General features: G+C 46.4%; 1 protein-coding gene and 1 long non-coding RNA gene across 7 annotated transcripts in view; one reads left to right on the forward strand and one right to left on the reverse strand.

The window, feature by feature from the left end:
• The window catches only part of E2F3 (E2F transcription factor 3), an 80369-nt gene that overhangs the window by 8399 nt on the left and 52170 nt on the right, over nucleotides 1–19800 (forward strand). The gene's annotated exons all lie outside the window — the stretch shown is intronic.
• Nucleotides 618–17917, reverse strand: LOC311604287. Of its 3 annotated transcripts, XR_014781429.1 has the most exons (6): nucleotides 16263–17917; nucleotides 14250–14340; nucleotides 11378–11480; nucleotides 9392–9632; nucleotides 4827–4992; nucleotides 618–3765 (listed from the first exon to the last, which is right to left on the reverse strand). It is a non-coding gene; the product is annotated as an uncharacterized lncRNA (long non-coding RNA). The 3 variants fall into 3 exon arrangements; XR_014781430.1 differs by having other exon boundaries at nucleotides 9392–11480; XR_014781428.1 differs by lacking the exons at nucleotides 4827–4992; nucleotides 9392–9632; nucleotides 11378–11480.

Genomic DNA, 19800 nt, shown 5'->3' on the forward strand with positions numbered 1-19800 from the left:
AGGCAGTGAACACAGGGTCTGTATGGGAAGACATAACTGGAACAGCGGCCTCCAGTTTTACTTGCAGCATCACTTCTGCCCTTCTGGATTCAGCATCACTGTCCAGACATGGCGGATTGAGTATAAAATGCACACCTCCTCCTGCCCCGCCCCCCCAAAAAAAGGCAGCATGAGAGACAAGTAGGTATGAAGGTAAGTCGTTGGGGCTGGAGTGCCTGGGTTCCTTTTCTGCCCTTGCTTACCAGATGTATGACTTGGGCAAAAGCCTCACCCTCTTCCTTTCTTAATCTTCCTGGGGGGTGAGGGGGGTACTCAGGAGGAGGAGGAGGAGGAAGGTGAGATGAGTTGATGTCTGGGAAGCACGGAAGCCAGTGTCCCACAGATGTGTAGTTGCACCACGGTTTTCTGTCTTTCACTACCCATTGGTGTTCATTTCGTAACCATTCGCACCTGTGAGACAGATGATGCCTGGGAGGGGGAGGAGCGCATCCTGGAGTGTCTGCTGCCTAGTGCAGTCACTGGGCCCCCTGGCCTTGGTTACCTCTTTCTAAGCTGCCCATTGACTTGGAAGAAGAAGCAGAAGAATACGTTTTTTTTATTGTCATAGTACAATCAGCAGTACTAGTGGTATGAATAAAACCTTTATTTCTCTAATGGAACGTGCTCGTGAAATGGCACGAGGAATGCAAATTGGACTGTTAACATAATTTCATGTCTGTACAGTAAGCCATGGTTTAAGACTATGTTCCGAAATTGGATGCTAAACCCTATTTAACTTGGAGGCGCCTTGGGTATGTGTATGACGGCCAGGAACGTGTCTTGCTCACTAGAGGCCTCTAAACCTCCCACCGAGCTGGTTTTCCTCATCTCTCTCGTTTAAATCTCCCGCTGATCCCCCTTTTCCCCCCTCTCTCTTGTATTTGGTTTTGTTTTTTGAGACGGTCTCATGAAGCTCATGGTGGCCTCCAGTTCTTTATCTAGGGGTGACTGCTCTTAACTCTTGCTCCTCCCCACCACTGAGATCACAGATAGGAGCAACCACACTCCTCTCTCTTCCACGTTTCACAGTCCTTGTGTTCTCTCTACTCCCTCCGCCTCTTTAGGGTCAGACCGTGCAGCCTTGAGAAGCTCCTTCCAACCAAATGGCTTGCAGCTGGTGCCCTGGCTTTGGGATAAATATCCTTGACTCTTCCTGCCTTGTTTTCCCTGCCTCTGCCTGCTGCCCCCGGAGGGTGTTTAGGGTGGACATAGGTTGCCTTCTGGAGCGTTCGTTGCCCTAAGGTCTTTTTCCTTTTGTTGCTCTGCTCTTTTCTCATTAGTGCTCCCAGGCTCACCTAAATAAAGAAAGTTCCAGCAGACTCCCTGACTCCCAGACTCCCAAATCTTGGATCACATCTATCTCTATGTGCCTTTGGGCTTTCTCTGGCACATCATAGACTCCCTCGTTTTCTCTGGCTTTTACCAAACCTTCCCCGCCCAGAGATCAGCGTAGCTGGTTCTCTGTGTGTTCTCTGCAAGGCCTTTAGGATTGCAGAATAAACCATTTTCATTAGACACCTTCAATGCACTTGTCACCCTGTTAGCCCTGTTGGGGATAGGAAAGAAGGTGATGGCGGGACCTGCTCACTGTTGAGTTTGTAGTCTGGGGAGACAGGCTTTAATTACAAGTCCATCTGCAGGCAATACTAAACAAGAGGTGGGAAGAAAATAGGACTCCTGGTCCTTTTTATGATGCAGACAGGAAGTCCCAGAGGAGAGAATGACGTCAGAACCAGAGGCTCTCCGGTCACTAGACTCCGCTGGGCTTCCAGAACCAGAGGCCATGGTTCCTGCAATGGCTGGTCTCAGAGCACATCTCTGTGCACCTTGAAGTGTTGTTGTATGAACTCTGGCACACAGAATGGTAGCACACATTTAAATACCTTCATTTGGATAGTGGAGGCAGGAAGATAAATACCTGGGCTATAAGTTATATTCAAGGCCACAGAGGCTATTTGAGACCCTGTCTTTTTTAAAAAAAAAGTGTCTCCCGGGACACTAAACATCACAGATATCTGGGCCCTACCCCGACTAGCAATCTCTGGGGGTGAGATACAGATGTGTATTTTCTTTAATGCCCCAGACAGTGTCAGTATGTGCTGCCCATTGAACATTCTTTGCCAAACCGAGGAGACTTGAACCCATGGTAGGGAAGCAGGAAGTTGGTTATCATGAGGGTCACCAGTTGGCCTGGCGTCAGTATGAGCAGTAAGGAGTCAGTGGGTATGTTAGAATTGGTCCAGACGTGCTTAGGAGAATTGCTGAGTTCTAGGCTAAACCCTCTTTCAACAAAACTGGTCTAGAATAGGGGTTGTTGCTTTAATGAGCAGGCGAGGGAAGGGACAAATTGGGAGGTGGGGTGAGTTGGGGGGCAGAGCTCTCCTTGAAGAGAAAGGTGGGTGTCTAGGTCCCTGGCCTTTGGCTGTGGATGTCAGAGGCCAGGGTATTCCTGTGTGTTGCCAGATATCCAACCTAGTCTGAAAATCTACCAGTTTTTAAATATTGGTTTGGTTGAAAAGGAAAATGTGAAGGCCAAACAAACTAGGTCTCTAGGCCAGATTTGGCTTAAGGGCTGCCACTCTGTAGTCGACAGTCTATGGGATAATAATAGGCAGTGTTATGGAGTGCCTGTGGGTATCAAGGGCACTAGACTGAGGGCCTTCCTCACTTTAGCACATTAGCTGCATGGCAACCTGTGAACTGTGTGCTATTACCTGCCTTGTTCCACACAGGAGGACACACGCAGGCTGCCAGGGATAAGGGGCTGGCTTAGGGCCCTGATAATAAGTGGGACAACCAAAATTAAACCCAAGGAGCCTGGCTCCAGAGTCTCAGCTTATTGCCTCTTTACCCTCTGTGGCCTGGCACTGGGCTAAGTAAATGGGAACCCAGAATACCTGCTCACAGGAAAGAAGTTACTCTCTTACCTGATGTAGGTTGAATAACCTTTATTCAAAGGAGTTGGGACAAGAAGTGTTTCTCTCTGGGACTTTAAGACAACCACTTACTGCTTAGGCCAGCCTTCACATAACTATGTAATTGAGGATGGCCCTAACTCTCGTTTTTGTTTTTGTCTTTGTTTTGGTCTTTTGAGACAAGATTTCTCTGTGCAGCCCTGGCCATCCTGGAACTCCCTTTGTAGACCAGGCTAGCCTTGAACTCACAGCAATCCGCTTGCCTCTGCCTCCCAAGTGCTGGGATTACAGGAAAACACCACACCTCGCAGGCTGCTGTTCGTTTGCTTGTTTATTTCTGATACAGTGCTATTTGCATATAGCTAATGAGATAATCGTAGGGGTGACACTCCTGGTCTAAGCACAAGTTAATTTGGGCCGCCAACACGGTTTTAAGGTCATTTTATTCATTGCTTCTGATTTTGTGTAGGGTACCATTTTTCGATGTGGAATTTTCCACTTGTGGAGACATGTTGGCACTCAGAAGGTTTCAGATTCTTAAAGTCTTTCATATTTTCAGATTAAGGATGTCCAACCTGCAGTAAGATTAGCCTGAAGCATTTGTTCCAGGTTCCAGCCCTGTCCTTAGTCGGAAGTGTGACATCTGATCTTGTGAAATACGTGGGCAGCCAAGAATACAGGTTAAGATTCTCCAGCAGGCAAGAATCTTGTGTAGAATATTTGATGCTCAACCCGTCTTCCATTGTAGAGAGGAGCAGACCTGAAGTCCTTCGTGCCCACTGTCAGTACCAGCTTCTGGATTTCTAGGTTACTGTAAGGCAGACGATCCAAACATAAGTTATGCAAAACCTGAAGGGTGCCAGTGTGTGAATCCCGTCTCTGGAGAGGCGGACAACCGTGGACGCTGATCCCTGGAGTTCATTGCCCAGCAGTTGGTGAATTTCAGGCTCCGTGAGAGACACTGTCTCAAAAAATAAGATGGAGCTGGGCATGGTGTCGCATGCCTTCATCCCAGCACACAGAAGGGAGAGGCAGGCAGATCCCTGAGTTCCAGACCCGCCAGAGCTACGCAGTGAGATCTTGTCTGAAAGTGGAGGAGGAGGAGGAGGAGGAGGAGGAGGAAAATAAAATGGAGAGTGATCAAGGAAGACAGTGAACATCATTCTTTGGCTTCTACATGCACCCACTCGCATGCACCCACTCGAATATACAAATCACATACAACCCAGAGATGATACAAGCAGGAGTCTCCCAAATCACTGAGGATCTAAGTTTGGGAGGTGAAAACGAGAAAATTTGCTGCGTTCAGGCACCGGCGCCACCTGGCTGTCCTGCCTTGGGTGGTTTAGTCTAATTGCAGGCTTTCTGTTCTGTTGGTCTGGTCTCCAGGAACAGATGACCAAATGGGGAAGAAACTGGCTTAGAATTGGAAGAGAGCTAGGGCGTGTCTTCGAGGACGCGACGTGACTTGAAGAAAGATGGGAAGGGGCAGGCAGATTACTAGATACTTGACTCAAGATGCTTAACTCCAGAAGCTGGAGAGTAGTTGAGGCTTAGCACGACCCTAATTGTGTGGGCATGGACGTGTTGCGTGGAGGGGACACTGGGTGCTGCTGGGGAGGGGTGTTTATTATGGGCTTTCTAAGGGCCTGGGGGCTCCTTCAGAAACCACAGGCCAAAAACTAGTCTTTCTAGTTTTTGGAGGGAAAAGCACACAGGTCTAGTAGCACAGAAACCTGCCGTCCTGTGGCTCCTCCCTCTGTAATAGGAAGACGACAGACTCATCAGGCAGAGTTGGGGGTGTGGGGGGAATCGATAACTGACATGACTCACAGAGAGAAACCATCAGGTGTTATTTATGACACTACTTACCAGGTCTGTGCCTGGCTCCTCAGCTCTGACAGAGAGTCCAGGTTTTGCTGTGTCACAAAGCACAGGAGCAGCAGGGGATTGCCACGTGTAAGGACAGGTCGTGTAATTATGTCTGAGACCAGCGTGGCCCCTTTCTTCTTAATTCGCTGTGCTCTTTTTGATTTTGCTAATAAGGAAAAAAAAAGTCTTGAAACTGTTCTCCTAATGCTGTATCAGATTAAAATTTTTAAATGATGAGGGTGTTTCAGAGGACACAGCCAAATAGATTATAAACACCTATAATTTTGTTCATATTAACCATGTTGAAGGCTGTTTGCAGCACTTCTTGAACTGACTGATTTGTTGTTGTGTTGTTGTTGCTATATTGGGTAGCAAAGTGTGTAACAGTCACACTTACCATGTCCTAAGGTTTTCAGTACCACTCTGTCACCCTGTTTCTGGTAATAGTCTTTAAAGTGAGAATTCAGCCCTGGAGACCCACGACACAGTAGTGGGGTATGGAAGGCGCGTGAGACGTGACGAAACATTCTTTCCCACTTACCAGCATGTGGCCTTTGACCAGTTATATTGGTGAGACACACTTACCTAAAATAGTGATTCAGTCTCCTTGGCTGGTCGGCAGGACTAAGTGAGATGCTGTTTATAGGAAGCAAGATTTGTATCTCAGGGTACCCTTCGTTCCCCAAAGTAGGAAGTGTCCACTTTTGTTCTAACTTTTAGGAAAACAAGCTCTGAACAGTACTTCATTGAGCACTCCCCTTTTTTGGTGTGTGTGTATGTCCTGGTACTCTGGGGGGCTCGAGTTGATGAGTTTGTCTTTGTGGCCCTCCAGGAGTGCCTCGGTAGACAGGACTGGAGTTCTCCAATGATGGAGATAATGTACAAGGTAGTGAGGAAAAGGTCAGTGATGTTTCTTAGGCATCTGGACTTGGAGGCCCAGGGGGCACAACAAAGCAGCCTTGGAAAGGTTTAAAATAGAGCAAGCTCTTAACCCTGTTTTACCATTTTAAATGGCCAGATACTTTTTTTGTTGAGGGCAACAGTCCTATGCATTTAGAGTACCTAGTACATCTGGCCTCCATGCTTGCAGATGCCAGTAGCATCCTGGCAGATGCCACAATGCATGTTGGTTCCAGATGTTAACTGTCCTGGGAGCAAACCCATCAGTGATTGAGAACAACTGTACTAGACTCTGAAGAAAGGGGAGTTCCAGGGATCATAACGTGCACCTCTTATATATCCTACAAGTATTTTTGTAAGTGTATAGATGTGTGCACATGTGCATGTGGAAGGCAGAGACAAACTCAGATGTTTTCCCTCGGGCATCATCTTCCTAAAATCTAAAGATCGGGTCACTCATTGGCCAGAAACTTGCTAAGCAGGCTGCCCTGGCTGTTATGCCTCAGGCATCTACCTGTGTCTGCTCCCTAGGCTAGGCTAGGGTAACAAGCATGCACTGCCACACCTACCTTTCTTAAACATGGCTTATCGTCAGCCTTGTGTAGTAAGCATTTTACCACCTCTTCCTGGACCTAACCGTATATATGTATCTTATGTACTCTGTGTGTGTGTGTGAGCGCGTGCACATGTGTATACATGTAATTTTAATATTTTAAAAGGCATAAATTTGCAAGCAAGTGGTCCCTCATCCTGAATTTTCACTTTGAAGTGCCCAGCCACCCTGTGCAGACCACAGCTATAGCTTCCTGCTCCCACTCTTGGTAGACAGTGCTTTGTGTAGCTGTCTTGAAGCTCTGTTTTATGACCCGCATAATATTAATGTGCTGTAAAGAGCCTCTCCACAACTCGGAAAAGAAAGGCTCAAAGTCTGCAGTTTGGAGAAGTAACTTGGTTTTTAACCTCAGTCTTCCACCTCACAGTTGGATAGTTTGGGCATATTGTCTTCCCTCTGTGGCCTATCTCCTCCCTGTTACCTGAGAAAACGTCTAGTTCCTGCCTCCCAACGTTCTTCTAAGGATAGCAAGCAGTCACAACAAGGTCGGGCTGCCGCTCTGCCTTGTCTCCATCACCTGGATTGTAACTGTTATTCAGGGCAATGGAGCAGTTAGCAGCTTTTGCCGCAACTCTTCATGTGTACCTTCCCTAGGTGGCAGTGTCAGCCACTGGGATCACCGAGTCATTTAGCTTAATTGGCAGAAATACACAAAGTGACCAGTGTGGCACCTGCTGTTAGGAACAATAGTACCACAGAATTCCTTATCCTATGTGGCCTTATAACTAATGGGGAAAAAATTACCCTGTAATAAATACCCCATTCTATTACCATTTCTGATGCTTTTCATGAATTGGGGCTCATGATGAGGGGCCATAAGCGAGTGTTAACCACTTAAGAGCTTCTTGGGAGGCTGGAGAGATGGCTTAGTGGTTAAGAGCACCGCCTGCTCTTCCAGAAGTCTTGAGTTCAAGTCCCAGTAGCCACATGGTCGCTCACAACCATCTATAATGTGATCTGATGATGCATTCTTTGGCAGATAAAACACTCATATACAATAAATAAAATAAATCTTTAAAAAAAAAAAAGAGCTTCTTGGGAATATGTTCATACAGGACCCCAAGACCTACTGAGTCAAATTTGGATGTAGAGGCCAGGAAGTTATTTGCAGACCAGTGTGAGAGTCAGTGCTTGTGGATAAGAGTCTGGGGAGGACCCAAGGCTTTGATTGAGCTGCAGTGTTCTGTGATATCAAATAAGTGTGGCTCATGTGGTGACTCCAGCATCAGCGTTTACAAACCTGGGTTTGTCAAGGTAATTCAAGATGGCGACACTTTGTTGTCTCTTCTTTGTGTGGACTACCCATGCTTTAAGTGGTATAGACTGGTAGCGTCCCAGCTAACGGGGAATTCTTGGTCTTTCATTGGCTCTTCATCAGTAAACACCAAAGTACTTCTGTTCTCTGGAGACTTCTTTTCTTTTAATTTGGAGATAAAGCTTAATGTAGCCTAGGCTATCCTTGAACATAATACATGGCCAAGGATGACCTTGAGCTGCTGCATCTGTCTCCTAAGTGATAGTTGCAGGCCTGTACCCACTATGGCCTGCTGCCGAGCCACTCTCAGTATCTTTGTTTGACATTGTTTTTCTTATTTTAATTTCTTAGCTGTCCTTTTATCTGCTCCCATTAAAAATCTTTATATGTGTAATCAAATTGCCAGCCAAGCACACAAGGCTTATTTGGAAATGGAATGGTGGCTCTCCTTACATGTTTGGTAGTCTGAGTATTTAAAGCTATCGTGAGGAGTAATGAAATGGTAGACCATGGGAAAACGTCCAGCTGGGAACCAGGCATAGAGTAGCCGCACGATAAATGTCCCGTCCCAGCTCAGTAGAAAAACCAAGGCGTTAAGTAAGCACCACCGCCTGTATGTGTATTACTACCATATAAATTAGAACAAGAAGCATAGAGCCTAAAGTTTTGATTTGCTAAAACTTTTATTTTGTAAAGAAAGAAAGAAAAAGGCTGGAGCTATAGTTCAGTGGTGGGGTGCTTATATAGCTTGTACAAAGCCCTAATTCCTACCTCCAATGCCACAAAAGGGAAAAAATTAAAAACTTTTTAGAGAAAGGAGTGGTCCTTGATGTGTGTGTGTGTGTGTGTGTGTGTACTTGTGATGAGGTGTTTTATGTTTTTTGTTTGTTGTAGAAAGGCCAAATCTGATTGGCAGAAATACTTTACCTTCTTCTAGCCTCAAATATAAATTAAAGCTGATCTGTCTGTTCCACAGCCATCGTTTAATTGGTATTTATTTAAAGTTTAAATTTAAAACACCATAGCTTGTTTGCCTGGAACGTTAGACCCAAACTGGCCACTTCCTACCTTTCTAGTGGAAGGTACCCTGGAATACAAATCTTTTTTCCTATAACATCCATTCCTTTAACATGGAGGCAGTGTGTTTGGAACCCTGTGCGAACAGAGACAGCCTTGGCCATGGATAGGAAAGATGTTCATGACCCAGGTGTGTCTCATTTTTCTAAAAATGGTCTCTCTGCTGGTGGCATTTCCTCTTTTTCTGTGTACCTTGCACTCAAATAACTTCTGGCCATGGCAGTAGTTTGGAGCTTGCCATTTGTGGTTGGTTTTACTACAGGGGCCATGAAAGGAAGCCAGGTGGTATTCATTTCTTGCTTCCTGTCTTGTTGCAGCGTGTAAGGGTCAGCTTCTCTCCTTGGCTTTTCAGTTTGCCATACTTTCTTAGTGTGAGTGAGTTTCATAAATATCTGCTAGGGGTGAATTCTTTATTATGTATACAATGCTCTGCCTGCATGTACACCTGTAGGCCAGAAGAGGGCATCAGATCACCTCATAGATGGTTGTGAGCCACTATGTGGTTGCTGGAAATTGAACTCATGACCTCTGGAAGAGCAGTCAGTGCTCCTAACTGCTGGGCCATCTCTCCAGCCCATAAAGGGGTGGATTCTTGAGTCGAGTACATCAGTCTAGTTGCTGTATGTGTGTGAGGGGTGTTGGAGGGTGACTTGGCGGGAGGGGGTGTTGTACTCATCTTGTTGATCTGGGGGATAAAACTCAGGGTGTTAGGCACTTTACCTTGCTGGGCCCTCTCACTGGCTGGAGTCTTGCTTTCATTTCTTCTGATATATGAGCAATACTGTGAAAATGCCACCTCTTGGCTGTCCTTTTAAGAAAGGCGGTCTACTGCAATCTTTGAACCCGCTTGCAAGTGATCTCTGTTGGGCGAGGTGCTACTCCCACATTACTGGCTTAAGAGTGATGTTTATCACTCTTGGAGATAGCTTTGTGTAAATCAGAGTTTCAAAGGCCGATAAACCTGGAATACATACTTATTAATTTACCTTAGGAAATAATGCTGCCAAGTGGACAATTACAGATATTTTCATGCTTATCAGAGGAAGAATAAACTAGTTGAACAGTCCCATTAGTATTGTCCTGCTGTGATGGCTCCTTTCTAGAGTAGCCCTTAGAGGAAGTATTGCCAGTTGTCCAAGGAACACAGGGACACATCCCCATCACTCTGATAGGGAGCATTGACTCTGAGTTTTAGGACATGATCTTTTTTTAAAATAAAATAGAGAGTGGGGTGAAATTTTAAATACCCCTAGTCCTTCTTTCCCGGAGGCAACCACTATAGGATGTTGGTCTTTCCATTTCATATCCATTTGCAAATTCATATTTTATATAAAAGTACAACTGATTTTAAGAAGCAAAAGGAATATAAACCGGCTTGTAAATTTTACTCCACATAGTTAGACGTCTCTCCTCATGAGCGTATACTGATGTTTGTTATTCTTCGATGGCCACTCATTGGTTATTCCCACTCGACGTCTTTTAGTTTTGATTCTAGCTCTTACTACTTTAAATAGTGCTACATTGGATAGCCACACATAGCCCTTCATCGATGACTAATGAGGACTCTGTCATTCATCGCATACAGCACAAACTAACACTGCTGCCACCTCTCCCACTTCTGTCACTGCTATTGAACATTGTGATGTGTGTCATTGGGTGATCCTGCCATTGCTGGACATTACTGAGTGTGTCCTTAACAAATGTGGAGGGCACAAGACCATCACTAGGTCTGGCCTTTTTAATCAGTCAAAGGCCTTGGTCACCATGTAAATAGGCCATAAGAGGCGTAATTATAGGGGGCTGTAACTCAGCCGGGCATAATCAGAGAGCCAGCCCCTGGTACCAGTGCAAAACCTTGTCTCAAAAGACATGATGGGGAAATCCTGGAGGTTGACCTGGTTTTCACATGTATCCTCACACATGAAGACACACACACACACATAGTATAATATAGTAAATATTAAGTATTAAATGAAAAATCTATTTTTGTTATCAAATATTATGTGTCTTAGCGCTCAGGAAGCCGAGGCAGACGGATCGCTGTGAGTTTGAGGCCTGGTCTACAAAAGGAGTCCAGAGAGCCAAGGCTACACAGAGAAATCCTGTCTCCAAAATCCAACAAACAAAAACAAAATATTAATGTGTGTCCACAATTTTGCAACTATTTCTGCTGTTGTGGACTGATAACATGTTTTTGTTTTATTTATTTATTTATTTATTTATTTATTTATTTATATCAATGTCACTACCGCCATCACAGGAGTAGCACGTGTGCTGACATGTTAGGACAGCCACTGTGTCACTAGATAGGAATTTTTCAGCTTTGTTAGAAATTTAGGGCAGCAGTGTTTATAAGTGGTGCCATTAACTAAACAACATCATGTGTGTGTGTGTTTGTGTGTGTACGCAAATGTGTATTTATGTGTGTCTTGGGACCAGAGGGCACATGCATTATCATTAACCTTTCTCCCTTCTCTGTTTTGACATTTACTTCCCCCTTTTTAAGTCCCCTATGACCTTCGTGTTATTTTGCTTAACCTGAGTTACCAGGTGCTTTGTATGCCACTGTTTAACGCGCCCTCTGTTCCCCAGTTCTCTTAAGAGTGGTGAGTCTGTGGTTTAGAAGACAGACTCCCATGTCCACAGCTCCTCAGCCTGTCTGTTCAACCAAAGCTATGATACACTTTTAAATGCATCTGCACTAACCACATGGAGACCTTTCTCCTGTCTGTACCCGCTGAACAAGGCAGAGTAGTGGTTCTCAACCCAGGGGTCGAATGACCCTTTCACAGGGGTCGCTGAAGACCATCTGAAAACAAAGATATTTACATTACGATTCATCACAGTACCACCAAAGCCCATATGGATCCCTGTGGAGGTGGGGGAGCTTGTGGAAGAACCAGCCTGCCTCTTGAGGGAGAGTTGGCCCCACCCCTCACTGGCCTAGAGCACTGTAGTGGTGGCTGCCACACCATGGCTCTCTCTTGGTGATGCTTTGTGATGCTTCTGATGCTGATAACAGGCAGGGAAAGATTTCTCTTTGGGGGCTGGCCACTTGGAATTTGACCATACTCCATTTAATATAGAGAGCACACAAAATGGACTTTGGGAGTGGAGTTTGGGGAAAAGGAGGCGGACATTGGAAGGCTGGGAGGTGAGCTCCATTAGGCGCATGATGTGAGATTTCCAAGTAATCATGTGTTGGGCCCCATTCATAGCTATCTGGCTTCCGTTTGAGTATGAGGGAAGCCTCCCATCTCGCCAGGTAGGGTGGCCCCTTGAGTATTATTCTCTTTGGTGTTTTCCGGGGGTTCTTCTTGGGTGAACATCAGGAAAGTGATTTTCTTTGGGGACTCTTTGAAGCTGACTAACAAGGCCCAGTGAGCTCCCATCAGACTTCACAGTAATCCTATTTATTAGTAGTAATGTATTGATTGTGTGTGTAAAATGGACCCAGAGGCCGGTGACCATGAGTCCATTTGAATTATGATTTAAGATATCTAGCAGAATAACTGCTGAAACATCATGCCCCAGAACGGAAATGGTGAGACATTTGGTGTGCATGTGGGCTAAAGTTCAAGTTTGCTTGTCTTCCTCCCCACCCCCAGAAATCGTGTGTGTGTGTGTGTGTGTGTGTGTGTGTGTGTGTACACCTGTGTGTGTACACCTGTGTGTGTACCTGTGTACAGATGCTCATGTCGTGGGTTCTTGTAAGAACTTCTAGGGATTTTCCTTTCTTTGTCTCCGTCTCACCATAGGGGTTGGGTACACACACACACACACACACACACACACACACACACACACGTTAAGGTCCAGCTTTACCAGGGGATTTGAACTCAGTTTTCACCGTGTCAGAGTTGGCGCTTTTACCCACTGAGCTGTCTCTCCAACCCCATATCCAAAGTTCTTTAATGCGTAGTGTATTAACCGTTAAATATAGGCATTTAAGTCAAACTCATAAGCATTTATAAAAACATGGTTCTGCTTTGTTCACTTACTTATCAATCCATATTATATGATTTTGTCTTATAATCATAGAAGGTACTAGGAGCTAGGGACACAGCTCAGTGGTAGAGCGCCTAGGGGCCTGGCATGTTCAAAACCCTAGGTCCAATCCCTAACAAATAGAAACACGGCTCCTAATTAAATCCTTCTTGAATTTACTGTATGACTACACTCCTAATTTTATGAAAATCTAGATGGCTTCCTTCTAGACTGATGACATGAGTGGATAATTTTGTTGTCAGCGTGCTATGTCTGCAGTCGGGGCTAGGATATCTGTGCCATTGTCAGCCTCGCCGTGGGCAGTATCTGTCAGATTGCCATCTAACCTCACATGGGCATTATGGCCACAGGTTGTCCTTCCAGGGCTGCACCATGGTGACCTGGGCTCAGCCAGCTGGGCCGTCCATCCTCCCAAGGGCCTTCCAATACTTTACATGTCTTTTTTCCCCATCATCCCTTCCCCCAACACAACTGCCCTGGCATCCTGGTTTTTTCCGTTCTTGACAAATGATCTGTCCACTGTAACTGTAGCTAAGCTGTGCTGATATCTGTTGAAATTAGACCTAGAATCTAAATGTGGCTTCGTGAAATGATGGGCGAGACATTTTCTCTTCAGAGAGTCTGGATGATTGGCGTTCGAGCCACCTTCCGGTAGCTTCTGAGCTGAGATGTTGAAGGAGGAAATGGCGTAACATACCTGGAGCTTATTGACAATTACAGTTCTCCATGAGGCACAAACAGTGTTGGATGTTGTTGTTGTGTTGTGATGAAGCTGGGAGCAGTGTTTGCTGTCACCGCGCTGGCAGTCCCTAAACACACGGACTGACTTCACCCAGGTGGCATCTCTTATGTAAGAGGAGGCATCACAAACTCTCCTGGTGGCCCCTTCTTACTGACATTCCAACTCCCATTAAGTCTTTGTAACCCCAAGATTTAATGCTTTACCAATACTTCATTGACTTAGCCAAGCTCTGTGTAGTTAGTTGATCATTTCTCCTAAGTTTGAAACGGTTAATTTGGTTCTTGAAGCTATTTCTGTACACCACAGGTCTGTGACAGGTAGGACTCTGTCCTGCAAGACTGTGTGCACAGCCATTGCTTGGATGGTGAGCTGAGACGCTGGGAGGGTGAAGAATGGTGCCCTGGGTCATAGGCATTAGGAGTGAGGTTTGCTGTGCAGTCAGACTTGGGCTGCAGGACCCACATGTGGAGCTGTGGGCTGAGAGACTTAAGGCTGCCTTCCACTCCGTCTGCTCGGCTCTAGAACCTACCCTCAGGAGTGCGCTGAGCGCCTCCGGGATTAGTGATGCCGCGAAGTCCTGAAACTTTATTTATTTATTTATTTATTTATTTATTTATTTATTTATTAAGGTTTTTCTTTTTCAGTTTTTCGAGACAGGTTCTCTGTGTTAGCCTTGAATGTCCTGGACTCGCTTTGTAGACCAGGCTGGCCTCGAACTCACAGCAATTCCACTGCCTCTGCCTCCCAAGTGCTGGGATTAAAGGCGTGCGCCACCACACCCAGCCTGAAACCTTATTTTGAAGTTGCAGGTGAGGAAAGTAGACTCACCCAGTCCCCAAAAAGGAGGTTGGCCTTGGACTTCAGGGTCGCTGTGGGAGCTGGGCACCTCCACTATAGGGGACAATTGATGACCTCCCTCCTGGGGGTGAAAGTAGAGGTAGAATGGAAAAAAATAGGGTGTGAGTGTGGAGCCCCCGAATTTACATATAAAAGACAAGCAAGGTGGTGCATACTTGTAATTCCAGCTCTGGGAACTGTGGTACCTTGCAGTGTCCTCTAGATTCTACAAGCATGCATGCACACATTCACAAGTGCAGCCACACACGTGATAACCACACACACTTTTAAAGAAGAATCCATAAAGTTGGCTCTTGCTGTGTTGAGCAAGCAAGAGAAAGAGAGGTCAAAATTAGTCTCCTGACTAATTTAAATTATTTTTGGATTTATTTTGTGTGTGTGTGTGTGTGCGCGCGTGCGCGCTCGCGAGTGTGCACGTGCACCATGTTTGTAACTGGTGCAGAGGCCAGCAGAGGCTGTCAGATTTCTTGGAACTGGCAATAAGCATGGTTGTGAGCTGCCGTGTCAGTGCTGGGACCTGAACCCAGGTCCTATAGAAGAATAGCACATAACTTCTAAACACTAAAGCCATGTCTTTTTTTTTTTTTTTTTGTCTTTTGAGACAGGGTTTCTCTGTGTAGTCTTGGCTGTCCTGGACTCGCTCTGTAGACCAGGCTGGCCTCGAACTCACAGCGATCCGCCTGCCTCTGCCTCCCGAGTGCTGGGACTAAAGGCGTGCGCCACCACGCCCGGCGCTAAAGCCATGTCTTGAGCCTCACTGCAGTGGTATTGTTTTTATTATTGTAGGACCTTGGGAACATTTGCTCGCTAAAGCGGATACAAGGCCGCAGTAGCTTCCCAGACCATTGTTTCTCAGCGGGGGATGGGTTTGCCCCTCAGGTGGATGGGCATTGTCTGCAGACACTTTGGATCGTCATAACTGGGTCTGGAAGGTGCTACTGGCATCGGACCTGTGGAGTTGAGGAATTATATTTTAGACAACCTAATCCAGGCAGGGCGATCCCTCCCTACAGTAGAGTTACGTAGCCTCAGTGTCAATGCAGTAGGTCTCTTGTAGCCACAGTTTGATTTTGTCAATTTTTAGCAGCCGTTGGTCAACCAAGGGTATTAAGTGGGATGTCGTGGAAACAAGCACTGTTCATGAGTTAAATTAAATTGTATTCTGTTAATAAGAAGCATGATAAAGTGGCAAATCTGGCTGTAGTTCATCCTGTCGTCCAGTGAGCTACCCACCCATTAGTTACTGTGTCATCCTGCTTAGCAGATTGATTGCTTTCACAGTATTCGTGTTCAATAAACCCACATGACTTATTAGTGGCCTCAAGCATAAAAGTAGTAATTGTGGCAACTCAGACTTGCCAAAGAGAAGCTGTGAAATGCTTCCTTCGAGCCAGGTGACTCCCCCCCCGCCCCCCCCCCCCCAGGTCCTCAAATTACAAAGAAACAGTGTGCTGAGTGTGCAATCTACCTGGCTGTACAATGGTGAACAAGGGAAGAAGAATGGCTGGCTTTGCTGTCACACGTCAGACTGCCAAAGTGGCTGTCACAGTGCTTGGTGTTGGTGGAGTAGGAGACACCAGAAAGCACTGTGCTGTGTGGTGACGTCTGGAAGGGATCCTGTGAAGCGAGCATGGCCACACAGATTCAGGGATGAAAGGTGAGGCCAAGGGGGTGATGTTTGTTGTGGTATTTGTGCTCGTATTTGCCTGTGGTGACTAGTGGTTGAGGTCTGGTGTCTCCTCCATTGCTCTGTCTTACTGTTAAGGTGGGACGTGTCCCGAAGCCTGAAACTAACCAATTCAGGCAGGCTTACTGGCCAGCAAGTCCCAGCCTCCTGTTTCTGTCCCCAGAGCTGGGATTACAGGCTTGTGCCACCACACCCAGCTTACAGCCCATACTTAACATCTCCAGGCATAGTTTCATCTCAGATAGTGTACTTTACAAAAGTGTTAAATAATACATCTCGAAGAAGTAATTACTTACCACAAGGAAGGAAATAATTTCTGAAAGTGATTTGCAAAAGTTGTTTTATAGTTACATTCGTTTGTCTCACAGTGTAGCTCAAATAAGCTGATGTGGTGTCACTTCCTGGGGAGACATGAACATGTTTCTACCTCCTCAAGGCAAGCAGATACGGCAAACCGAAGAAGCAGTACCATCAAAATCTAGTTTGCTGAACCAATTTGAGTCGATTTAAAGGAGTACAGGTGAGAGGTCACTTTCAGGAACCCAGGGGACTCAGGCAGTCGCAGCATTGCAGAGCCCACCCCAGCCTGGGCGATGAGTCACAGTAGCTGCGACATCTCTAGAATTCCCTGTGCAACCTGCAGGCAGCTCCACCAGAGAGTCTCCTCTTTTGCAGCAGTTCATAGTCTACAGAGCCTCAGAGAGGGAGCACTTCTTGGTCACTCAGGCTTCTAATATCTCATGACCCACCTCTCCTTTTCATAGGGAATGTTTCATACCCTTTGTGACATCCACCGTGTTCCAACCTCACCTCTGCTCCAGAGGCAAAGCTGGCCAGGAGAGGGAGAATCCTTTTCGTGGGTTTCAGGGATTGCCTAGAGATCCAGTGAGGCACTGAGACAGAACTTGAACACTTGATGTTGCTCATGAACAATAGATTTTATTTTAGTGTTGTGGATCAGTTAACAAGTGGTAAAGGTCACTGGTGGCATAGAGATTTACTTTGGAAAACACACACACACACACACACACACACACACACACACACACACACACACACACGGGTGCAGGGGGAAGCTGACAGATCTACTGAAAATGAGAATGGAGAGACACAGTGTTCTTCAAGGCTCACCAGTGTAAGGACGCCCATACTGACTTTGTGGGAGGAAAGCAGCTGTCACAGACTGCCACCAACATCTTTACATCTTTGTAATTTTAAGATAAGTCCATTGGTGGGTTAAGATTCGGGGAGGTGGTTCAGCGGGTAAAACGCTTATATACACATGAGGATTTGAGTTCGGATCCTCAAAACCTAAATGTCTATAATCCCATTAAAAGTTACTTGAACTCAACGGCTGAGTGGCTGCCAGTCTCCCCGGGCTCAATGAGACCCCCATCTCAAAATAAAAGAGGGGCTGGAGAGATGGCTCAGTGGTTAAGGGCACTGCCTGATATTCCAGTAGACCTGGGTTTGATTCCCAGCACCCACTCTGTAGTTCCAGCTCCGGGGGATCGGATGCTCGGGCATCAGGCATGCACATGGTACACAGACATACAGGCAGGCAGGACAACCACAAACATTTAAAATTAATAATGAGGTGGAAAGCTATCAAAGTGGTTCAGCATGTAAAGGCACTTCCTCCCTCCGAGCCTGAGTTGGGTTCCTGGGATCCACCTGGAGGAAGGAGAAAACCAAGTCAAGTCCTGTGAATTGTCCTTCACATGCATGTCATAGTACACGGAGAATAAGTCAATTCTAAAATGTGTGTAGAAAGCTGGAGAGCAATTGAGAAAGACACCCGATGTTGACCTGTGGCCTCCACATCCACATGCATACATATGCACACACAGACACACACACACCATAAACTGAGTCTGCTGAAGAAGCTTACTAGCTTCTATGACCTTGAAGGTGGTTTTGGCCCTGTACTGTGTGTGGTCTACTGGCGGAATGTTCTCTCTGGTTCCACATCATATCCTTGTGGTTCACTTCTTTTTCCAGGCAGTCCTGTGGAAGCTGAGACTGGGCTGATGGTTCTGCCATCAGGCACACATGTACTGACCGCCTAGTGGTCTGGCGGGTAGCTTCCTGGTGCCTCTGCCCGCCCGCCCATAGCACCCTGTACGTCAGGACAGTTGATGCCTCAGGAACAGCCTCTGACCCTGGGGGAGTGGAAGCCATTGGGTGAATGACTGGTACTTGGGGAACATTAGCAGAATTAAGCCACTGTCCCTATCTCTACAACCTTATCCATGTACCCCTAATATTCACCTGCTTGCTGGGGTCATTTGCAGTTAAACACTAGAAATGTACTCTCTGGCATTTGTGGAGACCCAAAGTCTAAGGTCAGGGCGTCGCCGGCTTTGTGTCCTCTTCTTGGCTTGGCTGCACACTCCCCAGAGCATCACTCTGCTGGGCACAAGTGTACACATCTTTTTCTTTACTGTATCTTTTCCCATACAGACCAGTCTTATAGCGTTACAACTTGCCCCAAAGACCTTATTTTATAACTTCATTACCTTAAAGGCGCTGTCTCTGAATGCAGTTAACATTTTGAGGTACAGGGGTTAGGGCTTCAGCATATGGGTTTCTTGGGGGCACAGTTCAGTTCCTAATGCGCGTGAAGAACAGTCAGGGTTAGAGTATATGCTTTTGAGTGGAATTATCTGGCTTTGAGATTGGAGTTGGTTTCACAAAGCTTTCTACTCTATCTGAAATTGACCTGCTGTAGAGTCTTCAGCGGAGTCTGAACTAGGAGGAAAGATCCCCCAGGTAGCCACCTGCTCTTATATTTACTGGGTGCCCTGCACAAGCTCCCTTGTGCTCCGTGTGCTCTGATTGAGAAGGCCTGGGAATGAAGCAGACAGTGACATGAGGCACGTGCCTCCAGGACACAAGCCGCTGGAGACGGGTGTGACTCAGTGAACTTAGAACAGTAGGGGAAACTCTGCTTCCATGAGGTGGAGCAAATGAAGGAACAGTTAGGGGGTGTGATGGTTGTGCTTGAATTGGATGATTTCTGGACCAGCGTTGGCCCAGAAACCCTCACATATATCAGCGGATGGCCTAGGGCGTGAAGGGTGAGTGAGAGAGATGGAAGAGGCAGTGAGCAGGATCCCTTGTGGCCTCACAGACCTGGGGCTTTTGTGAGGGAATATTAAACAGGTGGGTTAGGAACAAGGAACTGTGTTTGAGAAAAGGGTCCGTGATACAAAGTTGTCCAAGAAAGCCTTGTAGGTCTTGCCAACAAGGGGGTCGTGCCCTAGGCCACCACACTCTCTGCTCCCTCTACCCAGAGCAGCCTTGCCTAACATCCCTAGTGTGGCTTGTCATCACTGGGGCTTTTGCCACTGTCCACTCAGCACCACTCTCGGTCCTGTGATTCACCATCTGAAGTCAGAATCTTATCTTCGCACACACCTACTTAGTGTTCCGTTATTTATTTGCTAAACGAATGAAGGCATCCATGCGGGCAGAGTACCTGTGCGCATAAAAACAAATAAAGATTTAAATTTACGGTTGGAAACAAACCAATAAAATGTTGTGCTAATTACTATTGCTGTGATGAAACACCATGACCAGGCTTATACTTGTACATAATAGTCCGCCACTGAAGGAAGCCAGGACAGGCACTCAAACATGGCAGGATCCTGGAGACAGGAGCACATGCAAGTCCATGGAAGGGTGCTGCTTGCTGGCTTGCTCATCATGGCTTATTCAGCCTGCTTTCTTATGGAGCCCAGGACCAGCAACCCAGGGATGCCACTACTCGCAATGGTCTGTCTGGGTCCTCTTCCATTAACCGCTAATTAAGAAACTGCCTATTAGTTGGAT

The sequence above is a fragment of the Acomys minous genome, assembly GCF_964271855.1.
Source record: "Acomys minous genome assembly, chromosome: 9".
Classification (NCBI taxonomy): Eukaryota; Metazoa; Chordata; class Mammalia; order Rodentia; family Muridae; genus Acomys; species Acomys minous.